Here is a 27,292-nt window from a genome sequence, read left to right as displayed (position 1 = left end):
GTACATTTAATTGTGAATTCAATGTTTTTTTTTATATAAATTATTATTACAAAGTCAACAACATCATTTTTGGTCTTTTCCAGGAATTGTCCCTTACGTCTTCAGCCAACAATCCATCTGTCCAGTGATGTCTCTAAGAGAATAAGACAAATCGGTGTTCTCAGTGAGACTTTCTTCAACGTATGTCAGCACCTTGCGTACAGCTTGAAGATCAGAAGGCTTTCAATGAAGGTATTGTAGCAAACCCTTTATACTTATATATACAGTATATATACTGTATATATATATATATATATATATATATATATATATATATATACAGTTGGAATGTATACATTTGTTTATACAAAACAATAAACCAATATCATAAAAAAGTATATATATATATATAATTTATGATATTGGTTTATGTATAAATATTGGTTTTGTATAAACAAATGTATACATTCCAACTGTATTCCAAGATAGTAAGATGTGTGCAGAAAAGGTGTTACATGATGGCGCAAAGTATAAGGCTAAATCCTAAAGGAGATATCTAAAGTCTAGATTCAGAACCACTCGGAAATCAGCTGTTATAACAGAGGGAACCAATGACCAACCGTACATTTCCTCTGTAGCAATTGATGAAAAGAATAGCTAACTATGTAATATATGGACAGGCCTGGTTTGCCAGAGCTGCTGTTCGTGAGTAGTTATTGACACATAGGAGTTAACCATCCTAACAAAATATCTTTAGGATGGGCAATTAATATTAAATCAATGAGGACCACCGCTCAGCACCTCTGCAATGTTTTTACTGGTTTTTACTTTGATTGTACTTTGAGGTCTTGCTCCAGGTCAACTGGACAACAAGTAATATGCCTCTCAAATGTACTCCGGTAGAGCCCTGGATCACCACCTGTTGGTGGAAGAGGACAAAGTCACAAGATGTAGTGGCTGGTAGTAGTGACCCATGGAGATGCAGTTGCTATGATCTATAATTTTTATCTCACCTTGCAACCAAGGGTAGATGGTGTCAGAACTGCTGTTAGGAATTCCACAATAGGTGGGAGGAATTTCCCACCATGACCTAAGGAGGTGACCCCTTTGTGACCTGCAGTACTAAGTCACATGAGAATCAGATGCATCCACTTCCAAGGAGGAACTCCTACTGTGTGTGGTCAACATCACCAACAGTGGGTCAGATAATTCTGTAGTATCACATTATGTTCTGGTTTGGTGCACTGTGGTGCTAAAATGGTGTATGTTCCTTCCAGAGCCATTTAACACCATTAGTACTTTGCATTATTATCTAATTCTGTATGTTGAGTATGTGTTTGTTGTACAGTAAGGTAAGTCTGCTCAGATTTTGTTTAGCAAGAGTTAATAAAGACGCACAACTCAGGTTGCAGTGCCAGTTGCTGAAATGTGTTTGGGCATCACTACCGCTGTCTGTATGCCCTACTCATCACAAAACAGCAGTGTAGATATGTACCGTTTGATACATGCGTCAAATATTTCATCAGTAGGCATCTCGCAGGAAAAGGGACAACAGATTCCTTCCTTTCTCCGACAGAGATTGAAAATCACCTGTTTATTTTCCGGCCTGTTTGCCGCTGATTTAAATTCAGTGGGTTGCTCGGCTTTCATTTGAAATTCTAAGCAGCGGACAGACAGGCAATCAGGAGGCTGAAATAGGCTCAACTGAATGAGCTGGAGAAAAGAAACTGCCCCATAGTATCTGTCATAAAAAATGCGGGTGTCTGACTTGATAAGAATTGTGACCATGTGACTTAAATTGCCCAGTGTGCATAGTGATGTATGCTCAAGTACAAGTAACTGATATTGTGCTTATATCAGCTCAACCAGAATATTACCATGTCTATATATATCACCAATAAGGAGATTAACATTATGCATGTTGTGATAGTAAATTATAGGCATCTGTTTGATGATCAGATTATTATAAATCGGTGGGTTTTATGGTGTTATTGTTATTTCGAAATTGCAAAACAGTTGAATAGGTTTGTGATTTATTTGTAATTTAAAAAAAATTATCCCACAAAGAAAAAAGAAACAACAACTAATCAGGCATTGCTGTGTTCACATTACTTTTCAACCTGTGCTCCCAACATTGAATATAAGAAGTGTGTTCATCCAAATCACCATTGACAGTTTGTCCTTTGTGGTATTGTGGTCATCTTGTGGTGTTGCTTCTTTTAAAGGGGTATTCCGTATCTAGATATCTTATCCCATATCCTCTGATCGCGGGGGTCCCACCGCTGAAAACCCCCGCGACCTCCTGCACACCACCCCAGCATTATGAACTTTTCCTTCTGAACACTGGATTTGGGGCCGTGGTCGTGACGTCATGTCACGCCCCCTTGTGACGTCCCACCACACGCCCTATATTCATATCCATGAGAGGGGTGTGATGTCACAACCATGGCCCCGAACCCAGGGGTTTTGGTGTAGTTTTTGTTAATGTACAGCATCCCTTGCATATCCCCTTCTGTCTATTCCTACCTAGATCTAGGAAGATTGGATAACAATCAGCACAGACAAAAGGGATCCCTGTTATGTTGTCTTGCATAGAGATAACTATGTGCCAATAGTTTTTGGGTTAGCAGTTAGTGGTCTGCGTCACTTCTATCATTTCTGCCACTTTGCTATGATTCTGTATGCTGGGATTTTGTTTATTTTGTTATATTTGAAAAAGACAAGTTTCTGGGTATAATATGGATGGAGATCTAAAATTATATTATAATCTATGACAATGCTTAGTCATAGATGCAGAGAACAATAAATGTTGACATCAGAGAAGAAAGGTGCTGGACACATAAAATTACATTTTATTAAGTCAAACTTACTTGTAGTTTTGGTGCCATTCTGCAGAGATTAGCCAGGTCAGCTAATACATACAGTATATGAACTTTGAAACTGTCTCCTCTTCTCCTTGTTCTATTTTCTCTGTTAAACAGAAAAGGGGAGGTATGCATGACCGTAATACTAGTTACACAGTTATACCTCTGCTGTTATTCCAATGTTATTAGAGTAATCATAATATACCTTTACGTACCGTATTTATCGGCGTATAACACGCACTTTTTAGGCTAAAATTTTTAGCCTAAAGTCTGTGTGCGTGTTATACGCCGATACACCCCCAGGAAAGGCAGGGGGAGAGAGGCCGTCGCTGCCCGCTTCTCTCCCCCTGCCTTTCCTGGGGTCTAGAGCGCTGCTGTCGGCCCTTCTCACCCTCTGGTTATCGGCGCCGCTGCCCGTTCTGTCCCCCTGACTATCGTGCCGGCGCCGATAGCCAGGGGGAGAGAAGCGGCGCCGACAGCCAGGGGGAGAGAAGGGGCAGCGGCACCCATTGCCGGCGCCGCTGCCCCGTTGCCTCCCCCCATCCCCCGTGGCATAATTACCTGAGTCCGGTCCGCGCTGCTCCGCTGCTCCAGGCCTCCGTCGTGCGTCCCCGGCGTCATTGCTATGCGCTGAACGGCGCGGCGCATGACGTCAGTGCGCCGCGCATAGCAACGACGCTGGAGACGCACGACGGAGGCCTGGAGCAGCGGAGCAGCGCGGACCGGACTCAGGTAATTATGCCACCGGGGATGGGGGGAGGCAACGGGGCAGCGGCGCCGGCAATGGGTGCCGCTGCCCCTTCTCTCCCCCTGGCTGTCGGCGCCGCTTCTCTCCCCCTGGCTATCGGCGCCGGCACTGATAGTCAGGGGGACAGAACGGGCAGCGGCGCCGATAACCAGGGGGTGAGAAGGGCCGACAGCAGCGCTCTAGACCCCAGGAAAGGCAGGGGGAGAGAAGCGGGCAGCGACGGCCTCTCTCCCCCTGCCTTTCCTGGGGATGTATCGGGGTATACACGCGCACACACGCACCCTCATTTTTTCATGGATATTTGGGTAAAAAACTTTTTTTACCCAAATATCCGTGGTAAAATGAGGGTGCGTGTTATAGGCCGGTGCGTGGTATACCCCGATAAATACGGTATATTCTTGTGGACCCCCACAATAGGTAGAACAATGGGATAATTATTTATTGCCCCTTTATTCTATCAGTCGTGGGAGTCCCAGGTCATGGTTTCCAGGGTTGTTATTATTAGAATTTTTTTATGATTACATACTCACTGATATGGTACATATCACATGACTGATAACATGATTGTTGTGAGATTATGCAAGACCTTGACTGTGTAATATGAAAGCTTACCATTAAACATGTCTTTTTTTTATATGAAAAACTTTACCAATATTATAATGAAAGTGTAAATGTGGCTTCTTTGTTGTTAAACTGCTATTATATCATGTGGTTCTTTGAGAATGGTTATGTCTTTTTGACACCAATACACAGTGGAAGAAACCATTTTTCACAGGTTGCATGCCTAAAAAAGTTGTCTATTTTGGATAATCTATTTTTCTAAGAAGGCACACCTTAAAATAAGGTGATTACACCTTAGTAATCCTCAGTGATCAACTTTAATCTGTAAGAGAACCCAGGAGCAAGTGTGCTTCTCTCCTTCAGCACCACCACAAGAAGTGAAGCAATACACGTTGACCAATGGGCTGTCCATATAATGTACAGATGTGTTAGGTCCTCCAGAGAGTCACTCTAAGCAAATGGAAAATGCATCATTCACTACAAATGAAGAAGGGTCTAACACATAGGAGAGGCAGTAGAGAAATATATGATAGCATGTCATAGAAGGTATTGCTACAGTAGCACATTCAGGATGTAATAAGGGCAAGCAACATCATTTCCATTTATTGGTAAATGAGACAAACAAGCAATGACATTGGCGATGATAAGACATCTTGTGTGCTATGACATTGATGATGATAGACGCCATATATTAGAACACATCGGAGATGTAAAACATAAATGGGATAAACCCATTTCCAAACATTTGCATAGCCACCATGTGGATAACCCTCTAACTCTATCCTTTCAAGCAATAGAAGTATTGAAAATGGATTCTCGGTGGCGATATGGACCAAAAACTTCTTCAAAAAGAAACTAGATGGATCTACCGCTGACGTACGGTTGCACCGGTTGGCCTTAATGAGATGCTGTCCTTTCGTTCATTTATCTGAGTTATCTCCACCATGTAAATTTGCAGTTCTTGCCCACCTCTCCAACCAGATTATCCAGCTAGCCTTAAATTAATATCCTTTGAGCATATGGGAATGGGTGACACATCAAGTCCCATTCTATCAATCCAATATCACAGTATCCTTTTTTTATATATAGTAAGAATATTCATCCAGTTAGAGTGTATAGGTGTTATATTATTGTAAAAACCATCTATACCTTATGTTACATTATTGTAAAAGCCATACATTTGGCCATTTACTATTCTTCATTTAAGATTTATAACTGCTCTTTATCTCATATTTGTTGCGTATTCATTGCCTAGCAGTCTAAATGTCTATACTACTATATGATCGGCTCAGGGACTCCTGGATACAGATCGCATCCGCCCTTTGGAGTGCTTGATTCTCTACCTTTAGAGCGCAGGTGCAGTATGGAATGCTATGCGTTCCAGGACTCATTTAACTGTTAGTGCAGCTGAGGCGTATTGAGGAACCAGGGTTTCCGGCCGCGGCTCAAATAAACAGATGTGTGGCGTCCCTCCCGACCTCCAGTCGTTCATCTACCTTATCTGGGGTCATTAGGAGGCTAAGTGAAATGCATCATTTCTTCTATGCTATTCTCTATAGGCTATTTTATGTTTGAACCCATCTACCTGCATCTTATAGCCTCATATATTTTGAAATCTTTGCTCTTTTTCAGCTATCTTAACCTGGCCGCATATATTTAACACTGACCAGCCTAGCATCATATCGCTTCTCTAAAAAGACAATATGGCACTTATCTGACCTATCCAGTTCTCGTAGTAAATATCTTTATTATATAAAGTATAATTTGATTTATATTTTGTACCATCATAGGCAAAATTATGTTTTTTTACCTATAAATTTCGGCTTTTGCGGGTTCATATATATATATTTATTTATATACGGTAAGACCGCACCGGGGACCAGGGACCGACCTCAGTGCATGTAGTTGCCAAGGCTGCCAGCCAGGGATAATAATAGTCCAGAAATCACCGCACAAGTAGGTCTTGGATCAATAAAACCTAGTATTTTAATTTCCGAATAAGGTACAACATTTCGGCAATAGTAGCCTTTATCAAGCATGGTGAATACAAGAGTAATGCACATTTATATATACATCCAACCATTTTCATTGGTTACAACACAAGTGTTATACATATACAATCATTAATAACCACACCTACAAGGTGTATCCATTGGTGCAAAAGGCTGTCAATCAACATGACATCAGGTTGGTATGGTAACAAGATATAGAAAGTGAGTACATAATCAATATATAGTATTCTGTGTAGCTAAAAATCTACTAAACATAGTCAATGCATAGATACCTTCATTCTCAGTCTACCTCTATTATGGATTGCTCGTCCATTTAGCCTAAGTAGATCACGATGATATGCACTTGTGTTTGTAAGCAAATTGTCTGTGCACACGTTACTAGCATGTCAGCGCAGCTCCCTTTAGTCTACCAATGATCAGCCAGTCGCGTCTAGCGCGTAACATATATCACGTCACCCGTTCTAGGCCCTTACCCGAATTAGACATCTTCGGCGCAATGCGACTGCGCTAATATTATTTCCATGTTCCAAATAATGTTTGGGAATCACTAGATCCACTCTACCAGTCCTAATAGAAGATTTATGCCCAGTGAGGTGTATTCTACATTCATTTATAGTCTCACCGATATATATTTTACAGTAGGGCGAGGATGAAAACTATTGTTAAACAATAGGCTATTTCTATCTGTTTCTTTTACAAACAAATCTGTAGTCAAAATGGAGCAACTTATATCTACAGTGGTGTCCAAGAATTGAATCATCCTATCGGACACCACCATGGTGAACTGTAGTTCAGGATATATTTCATTGAGTCCCTGAAAAGATATATCTAATTGAGCACATGTTCCTGTCCATATAACAAATGTGTCATCAATATATCGGAACCAAGTCTTGACATATTGAAACAGTTGTGATGTGTAGATGAATTGTTCCTCTACTTGTGTCATATATATATTTGCGTATGTTGGGGCCACGTTGGACCCCATGGCCGTTCCTCTGTTATGGACATAGTAATCATCCCCAAACAGAAAATAATTCTGTCTGAGGATGACCCCCAATAAGTCCAGAACAAAGGAATGGGCCCCCTCACTCAGATCAGTATTTAAGAGACAATTTTCAACAGCTTGTATTCCTTAAGTGGTCAATAGAAGTATACAGATTTACCACTTCAAATGATACCAAGAAACATTCAGATGGACATACAATCTGTTGAATCTTGTTAATAAAGTCTGTTGTATCCTGTATATATGACATTGCGGTCACCGCATGTGTTGGCAAAATTTTGTCTAGATAAATCACCAATGGGGCAAAAACAGAATCCCTCCCGGAGACTATCGGTCTGCTGGGAGGGTTCTGCGGGATTTTATGTATTTTTGGCAAACAATATATTAAAGGTGTTTTAGGGTACTGTTGTGTCAGAAATAACCTTAAATCATCATCAATAATACCAATAATTTGATTTATATTTTGTACCATCATAGGCAAAATTATGTTTTTTACCTATAAATTTTATATGTCTTCCTGCAGACCATATCTCGGCTTTTGGGGTTCATATATATATATATATATATATATATATATATATATATATATATATATATATAGGCCTGAGCTCTATACCATCAACAGTCATGTATATTTTATATATCTATACTGCATGCATGACCATATATATGCCAAACCAGGTCAACGCAGCAAATTCGTTTTCTCTTTTTTTTATTTCAGGTTATCGCTGTGGCTAATGAAATACGTCTCTACATCAATTTATTGATCTCATAATAATATGCTGGGTGGAATGCCACTTAGTGAATTATATTTGACTGCTCTTTCTTACTGTAGGCCTGTATATTTATGGATTTAAATGCATTGTAATAACTACAAGTGAATTACCTCAACTGTACACAATTTTGACATAGACCTCATGACGACCTCCAACTGTGACAGACATTGTTTTATATTTATACTTTTGTGAATTTATCAATTATTTGCCCTGCCTTCAGTATATATGTTTTTACAGCAACATCATGGTAATGTTTTTATTTTCTCCTCCACCCCTGATGAACCCATCTCAAACATATGGGAGAAACACGTAGGACTATGGAGTATGAGAACTAAGTACAGATTATTGCCACTAAATTGTATGTATCTATATGGTGGTTACTGTATGCTAAATCCCTATCCACGCTTATGGTCAGTGATAGTAAGGATTAAAATAGGTAGGGAAATTTATGGTCAGGTTACTCACCTGTATCCTTATCCGCTTCCAGTCAGCTGGTCTAGCTGACATAATTTTGGGCTATCTAACAAGTATATCTCTGACTAACTAACTGCTGGGGCTCATTTAATGAAACCAGATAACAGTTATATTTTATACTCTATTATTGCGTCTAATTGGTAGAAATTCAACTGTTGGTATATATCAATATTTTCTCCAAGGACATTATAATCATAGTCACCTGGGGGAGTGAGGTTCTATCAAATTTTCCTATATATGAACTGTAATAATTTGGCATTAAAACTCATTATTTTGGTTAGTGGTTAACACATGAATAGTGTCCATAGCATGGAGACTTCCTATGGCATTGTTAAAAGGGGTATACCCATTTCAGCAAGTTATCCCCATTCTATGGGAGTGGATTGGCAGGAATGGTGATGATCTGACTGCTGGGGCTCCTCACCAATCTCGAGACTGCAGGTAAACTGTGCCCTAGATTGAACAGAGTGCACCACATATTTGCAGCCAAAGCTCCATTCATTCTTTACAAGGCTTCTGAAAATTGCAGAGCCCAGCAGTTGGATCTCCACCAATCCGTTAGTTATCCCCTATGCTGTGAAAGGGGAAAACTTGCTAAATTAAAATACCCATTTCAGCTGCTATTTGGCCCATGAATTCAATGGGGGTCTAAGTCAGAGATACCCTCTTTACACACTGTAGAGATTTCACTCTGGGGATAGCTCCTGGATCGTCCTAGACACAGCAAACAGCAGCAAGTTCATGCAATCTGACTCTTGGTCAGGTTTATTAGAAAAGTTAAAAGCCAAATAAAAATAGCAATACAGGAACAAATGAAAAACCTTGCCTGTCCGGCATTAACTATACAAGTGATGACCCTCACTACCAGCTGGAGAGCTTCTCTCTGCCAGCTAACAAAAACACTTTCAACAAGCTTTACTCACTGTTCACACACAGCGTTTGTAGCCTCTTGCTGTGTGTACTAAGATTCTTTGTCTGTCCACTTCACTGTTGGGTCACTCACAGCACCTGGTTGTGTGCTCCTCACAAGGACCCCTGCCTCCCCCCACAGCCACATTGCTGTCTTCTGGGGAGAACCCAGACCATTCTGTTTTCTTTCCTTATATGCAGACTTCTGTTTTGCCTAATTAATTAGGCACCTGATGAGCCTCTCTGCTAGCTCACCTAGGCTAAAGGTCTTGGTAAAACACTCTTTCATTGCCCTAAAACCTGCCTCAGTGTAATGACACATAAACCATGACGCAGGACTAGGAAATATTATGTAATAATTTTCATAACATTTGGTCCCTAGGTACACTGATATAAATCAGATATGCTCTTTTCAATGCTTAATGGTAGGCCTAGTATCCTGTGTTAAAATATTATGGAGCTCACTACCACACAGGCTTATATAGATAATAAAACATTCTCTTTATTGGCATCTGTAAAGGGGAAATATTCCCAGTAATGTCCATAAATACATCAAGCCTGCTTTAAATTACAGCCATACCTAAATTACAAAATTTCCATCACTTTGCCCCCACAACATCTAGCTATTATTTCTGTACATATTGTTAACATATGAAATGAAATGGCTATAAAAATACATATGCCATATATTATTTTCCAGATCATTTTTGGCACCTTAAAAACATCAAAGTACACAGACCCACACAGGTGCAGCCTGCTTGCACAGCCATTCCACACTGAACAATCCTACCCTGAGCCATACTCAGAAGCCTCATAAAATGCACATTCTGTATTTATAGGATTATTACTTTAACACCTACTGATCACTTAATAATAGAGGGGGACAATGGAACTGACTGCTTAAAGGGGTACTCTGCCCCTAGACATCTTATCCTCTATGCAAAGGATAGAGAATAAGATGTCTGATCACGGGAGGCCCGCCGCTGGGGACCCCGACAATCTCGGTTGCAGCACCCGCTGTCGTCACTGCACAGAGCAAACTCACTCTGTGTGTAATGATGGGCGATACAGGGGCCGGAGCATCGTGATGTCATGGGACATCACCCTCATGACATCACGTTCTGCCCCCTCAATACAAGTCTATGGGAGGGGGCCTGGCGGCAACGACGTTACAATGCTCCGGCCCCTGTATCGCCCGTCATTACGCACAGAGCGAGATTGCTCTGTGCAGTGATGACAGCCGGGTGCTGCAGCCGAGATCCTTTGGATAGGGGATAAGATGTCTAGGAGTGGAGTACCCCTTTAAGTGTTACATTTTCATGATAATGCACTTAAAGGAAATCTGTCAGCTCAATTTGCTAAGTGCTGCAAACACCACCGAATAGCTGTTAGCTGTACCTTTCCTGAACGTCATGGTTAGAGATGAGCGAATTGAATCTGACGAATCCGAATTTGTTGCAAATTTCAGGAAAAATTTGCAACGAATGCGAATATCGCTTCTATTTTATCGCACAAATCACTTCATTAAACTAAATTTAGTGTGGTCCAGGCTCCTGGGCATCTAAAATGGCGGATCCACAAGTGAGAACATGGGGCAAGAATGCAGACATACAGAATGCAGCCTCTCAGCAGCCAATCACCCCTGTGATGTCACAGCTCTATATAATCAGAGCCATTTTGCGGCCAGTTACTTCAGCCTTTCACTGCAGAGAGAGAGGTTAAACAGCGCTTTGTGTGTTACACAGAAAAGCTTTTTCCAGCAGCGTTTCACCTCCTAGTCATGTCAGCGTTCTGTTGGACAGAGAGCAGTGCGTATTTCACACAATTTTTTACTGCAGCAAATAACCTCCTAGTCACTGTCTACAGCATTGTATTACAGAGAGGGGCAGAGAGCTGTGTGTTGCCTCATACATTTGAACAAGCTGGCTCAGCTGGAGAAGCGTTAGCAGAGGAGGGAGGAATACGTTTTTAGCGCAACTCTGAGTCTTTGTTCCACAACAAATGGTCTGCTGGTTATGCTAGTCTGTAGACGTATAATACATACCCAGCAGTCCATTCCTAATAGTCTTTGAGAGAGAAAGTGCAATTTTGGGTTTACTACACAGCGACTGTGTGCTGCAGCACTGTTGTGTACTGCTGGTGTTGTGCACAAATACTTATTTAAGCGTACTGTAGCGCATTTTTCTGCCCTCATATGTGCATACCACATACCTACATCTAAGTAGTGTACTATTTTGTACCTGTTAGACTCTTAAGGGCCTAGATACTGTGAAAGGAAAGGCAAAAGTAATCACCGGCTGGTGTTTTACTCAAATACTTTTTTAAGCGTACTGTAGCACTTTTTTCTGCCCTCATAAGTGCATACCACATACCTACATCTAAGTGGTGTACCATTTTGTACCTGTTAAACTCTCAAAGGCCTAGATACTGTGAAAGGACAGCCAAAAGTATGCACCTGCTGGTGTTGTAGACAAATACTGTTAAGCATAGTGGAGCACATTCTGCTGCCCTCATAAGTGCATACCACATACATACATCTAAGTGTTGTACCATTTTGTTCCTGATAAAGTCAACGGCCTAATTACTGTAAAAGGCCAGCCAAAAGTACACACCTGCTGCTGTTCTAGACAAATACTGTTTTAAGCGTAGTGAAGCGTATTGTACTCCCTTCATATACGCACTAAGTATGTCAGGCAGAGAAGTGCCAGGACTTGCACAGAGGAGGGGCTAAAAAAGGGCAGCCCCACACAGGAACCTCTCCCTATTTCCAACTAAAAACCCTGGGAAATGGCAGGGTTTTTTAGGTGGAAATAGGGAGAGGTTCCTGTGTGGGGCCGCCCTTTTTAGGACGAATAACACTTGCCAATAAGGAAATTCATAGTGCGAGAGTAGGGCCTTACAGGGGAAGTGTTCATCCTCACCTGTTACAATGGACCATACATTGTCCCCTTCCACCTTTTAGAGGTCTTTGCATCACATCAATACTTGGTGGTGTACGTGGCACATGGTGTTTTTTGCACACCGTTCCTTTTGTTTGATTTCAAAATGTTTTTGGGTACATACAGTCAGGTCCATAAATATTGGGACATTTACTCTATACACCACCACAATGGATTTGAAATAAAACGAACAAGATGTCCTTTAACTGCACACTGTCAGCTTTAATTTGAGGGTATTTACATCAAAATCAAGTGAACGGTGTAGGAATTACAACAGTTTGCATATGTTCCTCCCACTTTTTAAGGGACCAAAAGTAATGGGACAGAATAATAATCATAAATCAAACTTTCACTTTTTAATACTTGGTTGCAAATCCTTTGTAGTCGATTACAGCTTGAAGTATGGAACACATAGACATCATCAGTCATTGCTGGGTTTCATCCCTGTTGATGCTCTGCCAGGCCTCTTCTGCAACTGTCTTCAGTTCCTTCTTGTTCTTGGGGCATTTTCCCTTCAATTTTGTCTTCAGAAAGTGAAATGCATGCTCAATCGGATTCAGGTCAGGTGACTAACTTGGCCATTGCATAACATTCCACTTATTTCCTTTAACCTTTTAAGGCTAAATTTTCACTTGTTTTTTTCCCTGGCAGTTTTTGGAAAACTGCCACTGCAGTTTTTGAGCCAAAGTCAGAAGTGGATCCATAAGGGAGGAGAAGAGTAAGTTCTTCCTTTACATGTCCTATTCCTTATGAATACACTTCTGGCTTTGGCTCAAAAACTTCAGTGGCAGTTTTCCAAAAACTGCCAGGAAGAAAAACAAGTGGAAACTTAGCCTAAGGAGCCAGACAATTTTCAGTGTAGGACCCGGCCATTTTTTGCACATCTGACCACTGTTACTTTAACCCCTTAAGGACCGGGGGGTTTTCCGTTTTTGCACTTTCGTCTTTTGCTCCTTGCCTCAAAAAAATCATAACTCTTTCAATTTTGCACCTAAAAATCCATATGATTGCTTATTTTTTGCGCCACCAATTCTACTTTGTAATGATGTCAGTCATTTTGCCCAAAAATCTACGGTGAAACGGATAAAAAAAAATCATTGTGAGACAAAAGTTTTGGGGGCTTACGTTTCTACGTAGTACATTTTTTGGTAAAAATGACACCTTATCTTTATTCTGTAGGTTCATACGATTAAAATGATACCCTACTTATACAGGTTTGATTTTGTCGTACTTCTGGAAAATGCAGGAAAATTAATACGTTTAAAATTGTCATCTGACCCTATAACTTTTTTATTTTTCGGTATGAGGGCTCATTTTTTGCGCCGTGATCTGAAGTTCACCATTTCTGCATTGATAGGACTTATTGATCGCTTTTTATTCATTTTTTCATGAAATAAAAAGTGACCAAAAATGCACTATTTTGGACCTTGGAATTTTTTTGCGCGTACGCCATTGACCGTGTGGTTTAATTAACAATATATTTTTATAATTTGGACATTTCCGCACGCGGTGATACCACATATGTTTATTTTTATTTACACTGTGTTTTTTTTTACGGGAAAAGGGGGGTGATTCAAACTTTTAATAGGGGAGGGGTTAAATGATCTTTATTCACTTTTTTTTTTTTCACTTTTTTTTTGCAGTGTTATAGCTCCCATAGGGACCTATAACACTGCACACACTGATCTTTTACATTGATCACTGGTTTGTCATAGGAAACCAGTGATCGATGATTCTGCCGCTTGACTGCTCATGCCTGGATCTCAGGCAATGAGCAGTCATTCGGCGATCGGACAGCGAGGAGGCAGGTAGGGACTGCTGTCCTGTAAGCTGTTCGGGATGCCGCGATTTCGCCGTGGCTATCCCGAACATCCCACTGAGCTAACCAGCACTTTTTACTTTCACTTTTAGCCACGTGGCTCAGCTTTGAGCTATTAGCGGCGGGTGAAGCCGGGCCCGCGGTGATATGATGCGGGGTCACCGTGGGACCCCGCGTTATATCACGGGAGCGGGACCAAGGACGTACTTAAGGGGTTAAGCATTATTAGTGATTTTTTTTTTTTTCATTTTTCCATCCAGCTTTGAAGAATTTTCATTAAACACCTGTGGGGTGTTAAGGCTCACTATTCCCCTTGTTACGTTCCGTGTGGGGGGGGGGGTAGTTTCCAAAATGGGGTCACATGTGGGTATTTATTTTTTTGCGTTTATGTCAGAACCGCTGTAAAATCAGCCACCCCTGTGCAAATCACCAATTTAGGCCTCAAATGTACATAGTGCGCTCTCACTCCTGAGCCTTGTTGTGTGCCCGCAGAGCATTTTACGCCCATATATGGGGTATTTCTGTACTCAGGAGAAATTGCGTTACACATTTTGGGGGTTAGAATAACATTTTGTAATTTTTTACACTAACAGGCTGGTGTGGCCCCAAACTTTTCCTTTTCATAAGGAGTAAAAGGAGAAAATGCAAACTTATTGTAAAATCGCTTGTGTGAATGTACCCTGTACAACCTCCAGCTGTTTCAAAACCACAACTCCCAGCATGCACTGACAGACCGTGCATGCTGGGAGTTGTACTTTTGCAATAGCTGGAGGAACACTGGTTGGAAAACCTTCAATTAGGTTCTGTTACCTAACTCAGTATTTTCCAACCAGTGTGCCTCCAGCTGTTGCAAAACTACAACTCCCAGCATATACTGATCCTGAAGGGCATGCTGGGAGATGTAGTTATGCAACAGCTGGAGGTACGCAACTACAACTCCCAGCATGCCGAGACAGCTGTTTGCTGTTTGGGCATGCTAGGAGTTGTAGTTTTGCAAGATCTAGAGTGCCATAGTTTAGAGACCACTGCTCAGTGATCTCCAAACTGTGACCCTCCAGCTGGTGCAAAACTGCAAATCCCAGGATGCCCAAACAGCTGTCAGGGCATTCTGGGAGTTGTAGTTTTGCAATATCTGGAGGGCTACAGTTTAGAGACCACTGTATAGTGGTCTCAAACTGTAGCCCTCCAAATTTTGCTAGGCAACTCACCGGCTTCCGTAGGATCCAGGGTGCGGCATCGCCGTCCTCTGCTGCCGCCGATCACCGTCGCCGATCGTCTCCTCCACCGCCGCCGATGGGTAAGTGGACCTCCGGCACCGGTCCCTGTTGGTTTCCCTGTTCTGCCCCGCCTATTGTCGGTGGGCAGAACAGGGAAACTGAAAGTTAACCCCCCCGCCCCCGATCTGCTATTCGTCGTCACTTCTAGACGACCAATAGAAGGGATAGGAGGGGTGGCACCTCTGCCACCTCACTCCTATACCTTCAGGGGGATCGTTGGTGTCTTGGACAACCCCGATCCCCCTTGTTTTCCGGGTCACCATAGACCCGTATGACCCAGAATACCTGCAAATCGCCGGTGTGAATTCACCAGGGGGTCTGATGCCCCCCCTGGGCATTTGTGCAGGGACTGAAATTCCCACGGACATACCGGTAAGTCATGGGTCCTTAAGACCCAGGGTCCCATGACATAGCGGTACGTCATGGGTCCTGAAAGGGTTAAAAAACTCTTTGGTTGTTTTTGCAGTATGCTTTGGGTCATTGCCCATCTGCACTGTGATGCACCACCCAATGAGTTCTGAAGCATTTTCCTGCATATGAGCAGATAATATTGCCCGAAACACTTCAGAATTCTTCCTGCTGCTTTTGTCAGCAGTCACATCATCAATAAATATAAAAGAACCAGTTCCATTGGCTGCCATACATGCCCACTATGCCATGACACTACCACCACCATGCTTCACTGATGAGGTGGCATGATTAGGATCATGTTCCTTTCCTTCTCCATACTCTTCTCTTCCCATCACTCTGGTACAAGTTGATCTTGGTCTCATCTGTCCATAGGATGTTGTTCCACAACTCTGAAGGCTTTTTTTTAGATGTCGTTTGGCAAACTCTATACTGGCCTTCCTGTTTTTGAGGCTCACCAATGGTTTATATCTTGTGGTGAGTGCACTCCTGGAGAGTGTTCTTCATCTGGCCAACTGTTGTGAAATAATTCTTCGGTCGTCCTCCACAGTTGTTTTCCTTAATCTTCCGGGTATTTTAGTGTTGCTGAGCTCGCCGGTGCGTTCCTTCTTTTTAAAAATGTTCCAAACAGTTGTTTTGGCCACCCCTAATGTTTTGGCTATTTCTCTGATGGGTTTGTTTTGTTTTTTTCAGCCTAATAATGGATTGCTTCACTGATAGTGACAGCTCTTTGGATCTCATCTTGAGAGTTGACAGCAACAGATTCCAAATGCAAATAGCACACTTGAAATTAACTCTGGACCTTCTATCTTCTCATTGTAAATGGGATAATGAGGGAATAACACACACCTGAAAAGCCAATTGTCCTATTACTTTTGGTCCCTTAACAAGTGGGAGACACATATGCAAACTGTTGTAATTCCTACACCGTTTACCTGAGTATGATGTAAATACCCTCTAATTAAAGCTGACAGTCTGCAGTTAAAGCACATCTTGTTTGTTTCATTTCAAATTCATTGTAGTGGTGTATAGAGCCAAAAATGTTAGAATTGTGTCGACGTCCCAATATTTATGGACCTGACTGTATATTTCATCCTAAAAAAATTATTAAAAGTTAAGTTTTACGTAATGCATATCCTCAATACTTACTTGTACACACCAACACTTTGACAAAAAAGATTGTTTTCTTCTGCTGACCTGCTCAGCTACTAGTCTGATCCTGCCATCCGCCTGATGCCACACATCTGATGCCAAGTTCTCCTTCTTTCACCCACCTTCATTACCGGGTACTGGTACTAACACCAACCACCCCACTCAACCAAAGTGTACCAAAGTGCCCAGCAGCGCTGACATGTGGAGCTGTAACTATGGTCAGGAACAATACATGTCCTTTATTGCCCATTGGCTGAATGTGGTTCCTGCACAGCCAAAACAGCAACTTGTACAGGTCCCGCCGTTTCCGCCTCCATGCTCTCAGGCCGTTGGTCCTGTGACAGTGTGCGACTCCACCTCCTCATACTCCACCGTTTCCCATAGTCACCCCAAGGAGAACTCGTCTGTCCACGAAAAATGTGGAGAGACTGACCTTTGTGAAGATGAATCAGTCATGGATCAGCAAGGATTTTCACCCACCAATGCCTGATACATCAGAGTAGATTGACATATGGTGCCACACCAACACTTTACAAATATGGATGGTGCCAAACAGATTTAAGGCGCTACTCCCCAGTTACAAACATTCCTCCGCATAAGACATTTTTTCACCCATGTTCGTCACCAGGTACTGGTATTGCCACCCACCGAACCACTCTGTCACTGGGTCACTTTCAGGATTCCTGATGCTGCTGCTGCCACCTCCAGGCTATTTCATTCTGCCACCATATATTCTCCTCATGCTGCCGCCACCTTCACGCTGTGCCATTCAGCCACTATATGTTCTCCTTATGCTGACGCCAACTCCAGGCTGTGCCATTCAGCCACTATATGGCTTGCACATGCTGTTGGGCTACCTAAAAAAATTTATGGTAGCACTAGCTACCGTAAATGTTCAATTTCAGTTTGAAACTTAATCTTTTAATCTTAGGGATTGTGAAACCCTATTGTTTCCTCATGCTGCCGCAAGCTCCAGGCAGTGTCATTCAGCCACTATATGGCTTACTGATGCTGCTGGGCCTGGGACATTACCGTAAACATTTTTATGGTAGCACTACCTACCATAAATCTTCAATTTTAATTTGAAAATTCATATTTTAACCCCTTAAGGACCCAGTCCATTTATACCTTAAGGTCCCGGCCACCTTTTGAACATCTGACCACTGTCACTTTAAACATTAATAACTCTGGCATGCTTTTACTTTTCATTCTGATTCCAAGGTACTTTTTTCGTGACATATTCTACTTTATGTTAGTGGTAAAAATTTTGTCCATACTTACATCAATTCTTGGTGAAAAATTCCAAAATTTGATGAAAAAATGTAAAATTTTGCATTTTTTTAACTTTGAAGCTCTCTGCTTATAAGGAAAATGGATATTCCAAATAAATTATATATTTATTCACATACACAATATGTCTACTTTATGCTTGCATCATAAAGTTGACATGTTTTTAACTTTGGAAGACATCAGAGGGCTTCAAAGTTCAGCAGCAATTTTCCAATTTTTCACAAATTTTCAAAATCTGAATTTTTCAGGGACCAGTTCAGGTTTTAAGTGGATTTTAAGGGCCTTCATATTAGAAATACCCCACAAATGACACCATTATAAAAACTGCACCTCTTAAAGTATCCAAAATGACATTCAGTAAGTGTGTTAACCCTTTAGGTGTTTCATAGGAATAGCAGCAACGTGAAGGAGAAAATTCAAAATCTTCATTTTTTAAACTCGCATGTTCTTGTAGACCCAGTTTTTGAATTTTCACAAGTGATAATATGAGGAAAAGCCCCCCAAAATTTGTAACCCGATTTCTCTCGAGTAAGGAAATACCTCATATGTGTTTGTAAAGTGTTCGGCGGGCGCAGTAGAGGGCTCAGAAGGGAAGGAGCGACAATGGGATTTTGGAGAGTGAATTTTGCTGAAATGGTTTTTGGGGAGCATGTCACATTTAGGAAGCCCCTATGGTGCCAGAACAGCAGAAAACACCACATGGCATACCATTTTGGAAACTAGACCCCTAAAGGCACTTAACAAGGGGTCCAGTGAGCCTTAATACCCCACAGGTGTTTGACGACTTTTCGTTAAAGTCGTATGTGTAAATGAAAAAAAAAATTTCACTAAAGTGCCGTATTTTCCCCAAATTTAAAATTTTTACTAAGGGTAATGGGAGAAAATGCCCCCCAAAATTTGTAACCCCATCTCTTCTGAGTATGGAAATACCCCATGTTAAGATGTAAAATGCTCTGCGGGTGAACTACAATGCTCAGAAGAGAAGGAGTCACATTTGGCTTTTGGAAAGCAAATTTTGCTGAAATGGTTTTTGGGGGGCATGTACAGTGGACTTTTTTTTTTTTTAACAGTGGGCAGTGCAAATGAAAAATTACATTTTTCATTTTCACGGACCACTGTTCCAAAAATCTGTCAGACACATGTGGGGTGTAAATGCTCACTGTACCCCTTATTACATTACGTGAGGGGTGTAGTTTCCAAAATGGGGTCACATGTGGGGGTGGGGGTCCATTGTTCTGGCACTATGGGGGCTTTTTAAACACACGTGGCCTTCAATTTCGGACAAATTTTCTCTTCAAAAGCCCAATTACGCTCCTTCTCTTCTGAGAATTGTAGTTCGCCCGCAGAGCACTTTACATCCACACATGGGGTACGTTCTTACTCAGAAGAAATGAGGTCACACATTTTGGGGGGATTTTTTCCTATTTTCCCTTGTGAAAATGAAAAATTTAGGGTAACACCAGAATTTTAATGAAAAAAATAATATTTTTTCGTTTTCCCATCCAACTTTAATGAAAATTCGTCAAATACCTGTGGGGTGTTCAGGAGCACTATACACCTTGTTACGTTCCGTGAGTGGTGTAGTTTCCAAAATGGGGTCACATGTGGGTATTTTTTTTTTCTTTGCGTTTATGTCAGAACTGCTGTAAAATCGGCCACCCCTGTGCAAATCACCAATTTAGGTGCGCTCTCACTCCGGAGCCTTGTTGTGCATCCGCAGAGCATTTTACGCCCACATATGGGGTATTTACGAACTCAGGAGAAATTGCGTTACAAATTTTGGAGGTCTTTTTTTGCTTTTACTGCTTGTGAAAATAAAAAGTATGGGGTGGACATAGGGGTATTCTACGCCAGTGATTCCCAAACAGGGTGCCTCCAGCTGTTGCTAAACTCCCAGCATGCCTGGACAGTCAGTGGCTGTCCGGAAATGCTAGGAGTTGTTGTTATGCAACAGCTGGAAGCTCCATTTTGAAAACACTGCCGTACAATACGTTTTTCATTTTTATTGGAGGGGGGGACAGTGTAAGGGGGTGTATATGTAGTGTTTTACCCTTTATCATGTGTTAGTGTAGTGTTGTGTTTTTAGGGTACATTTGCACGGGCGGGTTACGTTGAGTTTCCCGCTATGAGTTGGCGCTGCAGAGAAAAATTTGCCGCAGCCCAAACTTGAAGCATGTACCCTGTACATTCACATGGGGGGGGGGGGGCAAACCTCCAGCTGTTTCAAAACTACAACTCCCAGCATGTATCGACAGACCATGCATGTTGGGAGTTGTATTTTTGCAACAGCTGGAGGCACACTGGTTGGAAAACCTTCAGTTAGGTTCTGTTACCTAACTCAGTATTTTCCAACCAGTGTACCTCCAGCTGTTGCAAAATTGCAACTCCCAGCATGTACTGATCGCCAAAGCTGTTATGCAACAACTGGAGGTACGCAACTACAATTCCCAGCATGCCGAGACAGCTGTTTGCTGTTTGGGCATGCTGGGATTTGCAGTTTTGCAACATCTGGAGGGCTACAGTTTAGAGACCACTGCAAAGTGATCTCCAAACTGCAGCCCTCCAGCTGTTGCAAAACTACAAATCCCAGCATGCCCACACAGCAAACAGCCGTCTGGGCATGCTTGGAGTTGTAGTTTTGCAACATCTGGATGGCTACAGTTTAGAGACCACTGTAGAGTGATCTCAGACTGTAGCCCTCCAGATGTTGCTAGGTAACTCACCGGCTTCCGTAGGATCCAGAGAGCCAGCCGCACTACATTGCCGCCCGCCGATCACCGTCGCCCGCAGCCTCCGGATGGTAAGTGGATCTTCTGCCACCAGTCCCCGTCGGTTTCCCCTTTCTGCCCCGCCTATTGTGGGTGGGCAAAAGGGGAAACCGAACGTTAACCCCCCCTCCCCCGATCTGCTGTTGGTCATCGCTTCTGGCGACCAATAGCAGGGATAGGAGGGTTTGCACCCCTGCCACCTCACTCCTATCCCTTCAGGGGGATTGTGGGTGTCTTAGACAACCACGATCCCCCTTATATTCCGGGTCACCATAGACCCGTATGACCCGGAATCGGCGCAAATCGTCGGTGTGAATTCACCGGCGATTTGCGCCAATCGCCGACATGAGGGGACGAAATTCCCACGGGCATATGGATATGTCCTGGGTCCTTAAGTACCAGAAAGCCAGGGCGTATCCATATGCCCTAGGTCCTTAAGGGGTTAATCTTAGGGATTGTGAGGCGCTATGGTCTCCTCATGCTGCCGCCAACTCTAGGCTGTGTCATTCAGCCACTATATGGTCTCCTCTTGCATCTGCCAATTCCAGGCTGTGTCATTCTTCCAGATTATGGTCTCCTCATGCTGCTGCCACCTCTAGGCTCTGTCATCGTGCTGTCATGTGACTCCTTGTTAGATTGGGTTTTGTGGTCATACAGTATTAGTTCAAAGTAAATGCTGGGACATTAACCCCTTAAGGACTCAGGGCGTACCTGTACGTCCTGAGTCCACTCCCGTTCTATAGCGTGGGGCCACAGCGGGTAGTCAAGTGAGCAGTCAAGCGGCAGAATCATTGACCAATGGTTTCCTATGAGAAATCATTGATCAATGTTAAAGATCAGTGTGTAAAACTGTGTAAGTAAAAATAAACATATGTGGTATCGACCTTGTTCAGAAATGTCCGAAATATAAAAATATATAATTAATTAAATCGCACCGTCAATGGCGTGTGCGCAAAAAAATTCCAAAATAGCGTATTTTTGGTCACTTTTTATGTCATGAAAAAAATGAATAAAAAGCATTCAATAATAAGAACGATCAATACAAATATGATACTGCTAAGAACTTCAAATCACAGTGCAAAAAATGAGCCCTCACACCGCCCCATACGCGGAAAAATAAAAAAGTTATAGGGGTCAGAAGATGACAATTTTAAACGTATACATTTTCCTGCATGTAGTTATGATTTGTTTCAGAAGTACAACAAAATCAAACCTATATAAGTAGGGTATCATTTTAATCATATGGACCTACAGAATAAAGAGAAGGTGTAATTTTTACCGAAAAATGTACTGTGTAGAAACGGAAGCCCCTAAAAGGGGTTAAACTTGGAAATCTAATATAAATCTTAAATTTAAAAAAAATCGATGTAATCTTTTCAAGACTGAGGCCCCATGGTCGCCGATGTCATATTATTAATTGTGAAATTATCACAAGAATCCAATTAAACAGCTTGGAGCGATAATATTGAACCTTAACTGATTAAGTGAAACATTCGCACTTTCACAGTCAGGGGAGGGCGCTGAGGGGCAGGGGCTGGAACAGGTGGTAACTCGATGCTCACCAGAATGGATAATCAAACATTTTTAATAAATTAAAATTAAATTAAATTAAAATTACATAAATAATCTGCCACATCCAGACACTCTGCAGCAAAGATTCTATTAGCGATGTATTGTGGTATTGAGATATATAAATTTCAATAAATAAAGATATTGTTTTGGATTAATCAGTGGTATTTTTTGGTGACAATTATAGGTTAGTTGTTTGGTGTAGTATTGTTACCTAGTGGTATATTGTATAATATATTCCCAGGAAGAGTGTAGGTGATATATTCTAATAGCGATGCCCGTAATCTGCATGTCATACTGAATAACAGTATTATTTCATTAACACAGCACCCTATTGAGCCTCTCTGTAGGCCAGAAATAGCTGTTTTTAATCACGATTTGCCACAAATAAAATCGGCCGAATCAAATTTTTAAGAAATTCACTCATCTCTAGTCATGGTGGTTGCCAAATTTAAAATAAGGCCTTTTTTTCTCAGCCAAGTGGCACAGAGGCAGGGCCAAGCTGCTCAAGTTTCATAGTGTGCCTGTCACATTATCACCCGTTCTGGTTCCAGCACCATCAGACACTGTCGGTGCTGTCCTGCATTGTCCCTGATGACTGGTACATTAATGCCTCCCTGGCCTGCTGGGAGGTGGGAACACCGGCATCAGTACACTTCCTGGATGTAGGAGATCTAAACTGGTGAGTTACTCATTTTTTGTAGATACTTCCCTTGACTAACATTCTTGTTTCCTGTGCTTGTAACCTGACTTGACCTCTGCTTGTGACCTGACCTTGCCTGCTGACTTTGTACTTTGCAGTTCTCTAGGGTTGTCCTTGCTTGTCCTTATTCTTCTGATTTTGTGCTATGCTCCCCTCTGGGTTTTGACTCCATGGGCAACCTTTTATCTGCTGATTTTGTATGGTTTTGCCCGTTTGTTGTTGACCAGGCCTGTCTGACTTTCCTTGTCGCCCTGTTCACTTGGTCCAGTGTAGAGACCATTACCCAGTTGAGGGCCTCGGTTTAGGGCAAATCCAAGTAAGTAAGGAAAGGGGTTTTGGGCAAGCTAAAAATCTGTACTGCTCTCTACCCCAACGTGACACTGGCATGTCTCTTCGCTTAGCCTCATCTTTTGACTGACTTACATGGCATTTTACATAAATTAAGGAGGGGGTGGAGGTGAATGCAATTGAGTAGGCATGCCAGGCAGTGGCATTTTAGCAGCTTGACTCCATCTCCTTGATACTTGACTGTGAAACCACCATCAGCTCCAGGAAATGTTTGCTTTTATACCTTAACAGTTATCCAACGATGTTTAAAGCTCTTAGCAAATAGAGATGACAGATTCTCTTTAACACGATCTGACCACAAATTTAAGTAAATACGTAAAATGAGCAGCTACAGATGTGATGGTTGTTCAATATTAACATCTTGTTTACTTTAACCCCTTTGTATGCAGGACCCACTGATACTTTATGTATAGGCATGTGCTTTGCTATGCAAAATTACTACTTCTTTAAAATATATGTTTTGACAAAAAAACAATCTTCTAAAAATGGCGTGGAACAATTTAAAACATTACATTAGGGATATTAGTTAGGATAACTACTTATTAGAAGAATATGGGCAGAGGACCAAATTTAGCAAAACAAGGCAGTTGTTGGTGGTAACAAGGTGGCCTTAGGCTAGGTTTCCATACAGGTTTTTTTTTAAGGCTAAGGCTTTTTTCAGAAAACTGTCACTTCAGTTTTTGAGTCAAAACCAAAAGTGTATTAAAAGGAATGGGAAATATAAAGGGAAAACTTACACTTCTCCTTCCTACACGATCCATTTCTGACTTTGGCTCGAAAACTATAGTGGAAAGCTTCCTGCTCCCTGTAGCTCTGTGTGTCCACTCGTAGTGGCAAATTTTTCGCCAGCAGTCACAAGCTGACACACAGAGCTACCCAGCAGCAGCAGGGAGCTGGCTCTGCAGTTGTTCTGTTACTGCCGGCAGCACATCATAATGTGTTTTTCCACAAACAAGACTTATCATCTATTTACATATAGGCTTTATGGCTCAAAAACAGCCCCAAATAATGTGTACGTATGTGAACATATCCTTTTAAACAGTATTAAACATGCCCAATGAGTATAAAGTAGGGTTCCACAAAATCCTACAGGGGTTATCCAGGTTTAGAAAAACATAGATGCTTTCTTTCAGGAACAGTGCCACCCTCGTCCAGAGTTTGTGGTATTGCAGCTTTGTTCCATTGAAATGAATGGATCCAAGTTGTAATATCATACATGACCTATGCTTTTCTAATCTCAGATAATCTTGTAGTGTATGACCTCTCCTACCTGATAACTTTAACATCCAAATTATTTGACTATTTTAGTTATTCTAGAGATCCTGTTAGAGTTTCTAAATGGTATCAGGTTGAATACTACAAACTTCCATGGTCTCCTGTATTTCTCCTGGAGGAGAGGTATGTTACGTTAAATAATTTCTCTATTTAAATTGCTTATTCTACTGTACATTTCTTTTAATGCTCTGCTTCATTCTTGTCTGTAAAGAAGTAGCTGTCATGAAAGATCTGACACGGTTGCAACTCAAGGTCGCATCCAGGACTGGAGAAAATGTTTAGCTACCAGGAGTATCACATGTACTGGGATATAGCTATTAGACTGCATTGTTTGGGGTGCCATTGAGTGGGGAGAAAGGGTTGCTTTTTATTCCACTTCTGTTTAATATACGACATTGTTCCAAAAGTACCGTACCTATGTGCAGGTCCACGTCCTATGAAATAACACTGTTCGAGCTGATATATCAAGTTGGTCAGGGGTTAGTGGGATATCAAAGGCGTATATTGCTGGTCAGTTGGTTCAGCTAACAATTTGTCAGAGGTACAGTTAGCTGGCGTGCAGACTAAGGAATTTATAAGAGTAACTTGCTTAAAAATTATGCTTGGAAATTCAGATGCAACAGAATTTCATTGCTGTCAGTGGGATTTTGCACAGAGACCACTGCATGGTCTACACTAAAGACTTTTAGCAGTGACGTTTCCACCACTGAAAGAATGGTCTCTGTTATTGTTTCGGCAGAATCCGTGTTAAATACATTGCCATCTATGGAGACGGCAATGTCCACGTGGTCCTAGTGTTGGGATGCTAAATTGTATCCCCTAATATTAGGGAGGCTTACTCCCGGCTCCCTGGCTAATGTAAGTTTAAAATGTGATTCTAGCACACCCAGACCCAAAAAATTGTAGGGAAGCTGAGCCAAGCTTTTTTGGGGAGACTGATCAAAATCTATGTAGAGGAGCAGTGGTGCAGTTTCCCATAGCAACTAGGCTGCCTCTTTCATTTTTCAGAGGCCTCTTTAAAAATGGGGGGGGGGGGGGGGACAATCTAATCGGTTGCTATGGGTAACTGCTCCACTCTTCCCCTTTATGTTTTAATAGTATAGAATAAGTTTGGATATATAAGCCTAGCAAAACTTCATGTATAAGTTAAGAATTATATTTTATATTATACTAGCAGAGTGCTGGGCCAGTCTTCCTACCTAACCTTGTGGGAAAGAAAAATTGACAATGACGCACTTGTCTTCATATTGTGCTCATCATATCCTGTCTTCATATCCTGATCTCACATCCCATCCTCAGGTGGGGCTGAGCTGTGGTGAAAAGATTGTTAAGCTGAAAATAGAAAGGGTTGTGGCTTTGCTGGGGCATGGCTTGAGGGAGGGGGTGTGGCCTGCAAGCTGGACTGACACATTAGAGGGGGGGGGGAGATTTATCAAAACCTGTGCAGAGGAAAAGACCAGTTACCTATAGCAACCAATCAGATTACTTCTTTTATTTTTTAAAAGGTTTTGATAAATCTCTCCCATTGACCTGGAGATGCGGAGCTTGTGGAATAAGGTAAAGCTGAGCTGTGATTAAGAGATTGTGGTTAAAGGACCAGTGATGTGGGTGTACCTGGCAGAAATGGGGTTTTCGGCCTTGAGGCAAACAAAAAAGGGTTGAAAATAGAAATGGTGTGGTTTGTTTGAGGGGTGTAACTTGCAAGCTGGACATACACACACTTTTGGAGCTTGTGGAGTAAGGTGCCAAAAGTGCCATAAACCTGCATGGGACTTCAGACAAAAACCCCAACCTTTTTAAATTAGGGTGGATAAGGGTTCATTTAACTATCCTTTATTTTTAGTTGACATATAAGTAACATGTGTACCAAGTTTCATCAAAATATTTCCAGCAGTTTGGAAGTGATGCTGAAACATACACATATTCATACACACACATTGGCCCCATTTACTATTGCAACCCTGACATGTTTTGTTGGGTTGTGCGCCAGAAATACTGTCTGCACCAGAATATGCGCCTGAATTGAAAAAAACCCAACTAACTCTCCAATTTACTGAGAAAACCTGAAAAAAGGGGTGTGGATGTCGGTAAAAGTGGGCGTGGTCCCCAAAAGGGCGGTGTTCCCGACATTTTCCCTAAAACCCAACATATTTACTAAGGTTTCCACAGAAAATGTGGTGGATTTCAGCTGAGAAAAAAACCCCAGATCAGAGCAGGTGTAAAAATAGCAAAATGTGGGGAAAGTGGAAAATGTAGGGAAATCTTAGTAAATACCATGGAAAACAAATTGTAGGGAATTAAAACCCACAAAGAAACCTACACTCCACTCTTGGCACACATGTTACTTATATGTCAACAACAAACATAGGATATGTGATTTAACCCTTACTCACCCCTATTTGCCAGGGTCGGAGTTTT

At 41.8% G+C, this 27,292-nt stretch overlaps 1 long non-coding RNA gene across 1 annotated transcript; it reads right to left on the bottom strand.

The window, feature by feature from the left end:
• Window positions 1–26,197, bottom strand: LOC130276476 (uncharacterized). Its single transcript, XR_008845142.1, has 3 exons — window positions 26,111–26,197; window positions 2,850–2,949; window positions 1–133 (listed from the first exon to the last, which is right to left on the bottom strand). It is a non-coding gene; the product is annotated as an uncharacterized LOC130276476 (long non-coding RNA).
• Between the last annotated feature and the right edge of the window lie 1,095 nt (window positions 26,198–27,292).

This window comes from Hyla sarda, chromosome 6 (genome assembly GCF_029499605.1).
Source record: "Hyla sarda isolate aHylSar1 chromosome 6, aHylSar1.hap1, whole genome shotgun sequence".
Classification (NCBI taxonomy): Eukaryota; Metazoa; Chordata; class Amphibia; order Anura; family Hylidae; genus Hyla; species Hyla sarda.
This window is presented reverse-complemented; position numbering and strand designations above follow the sequence as displayed.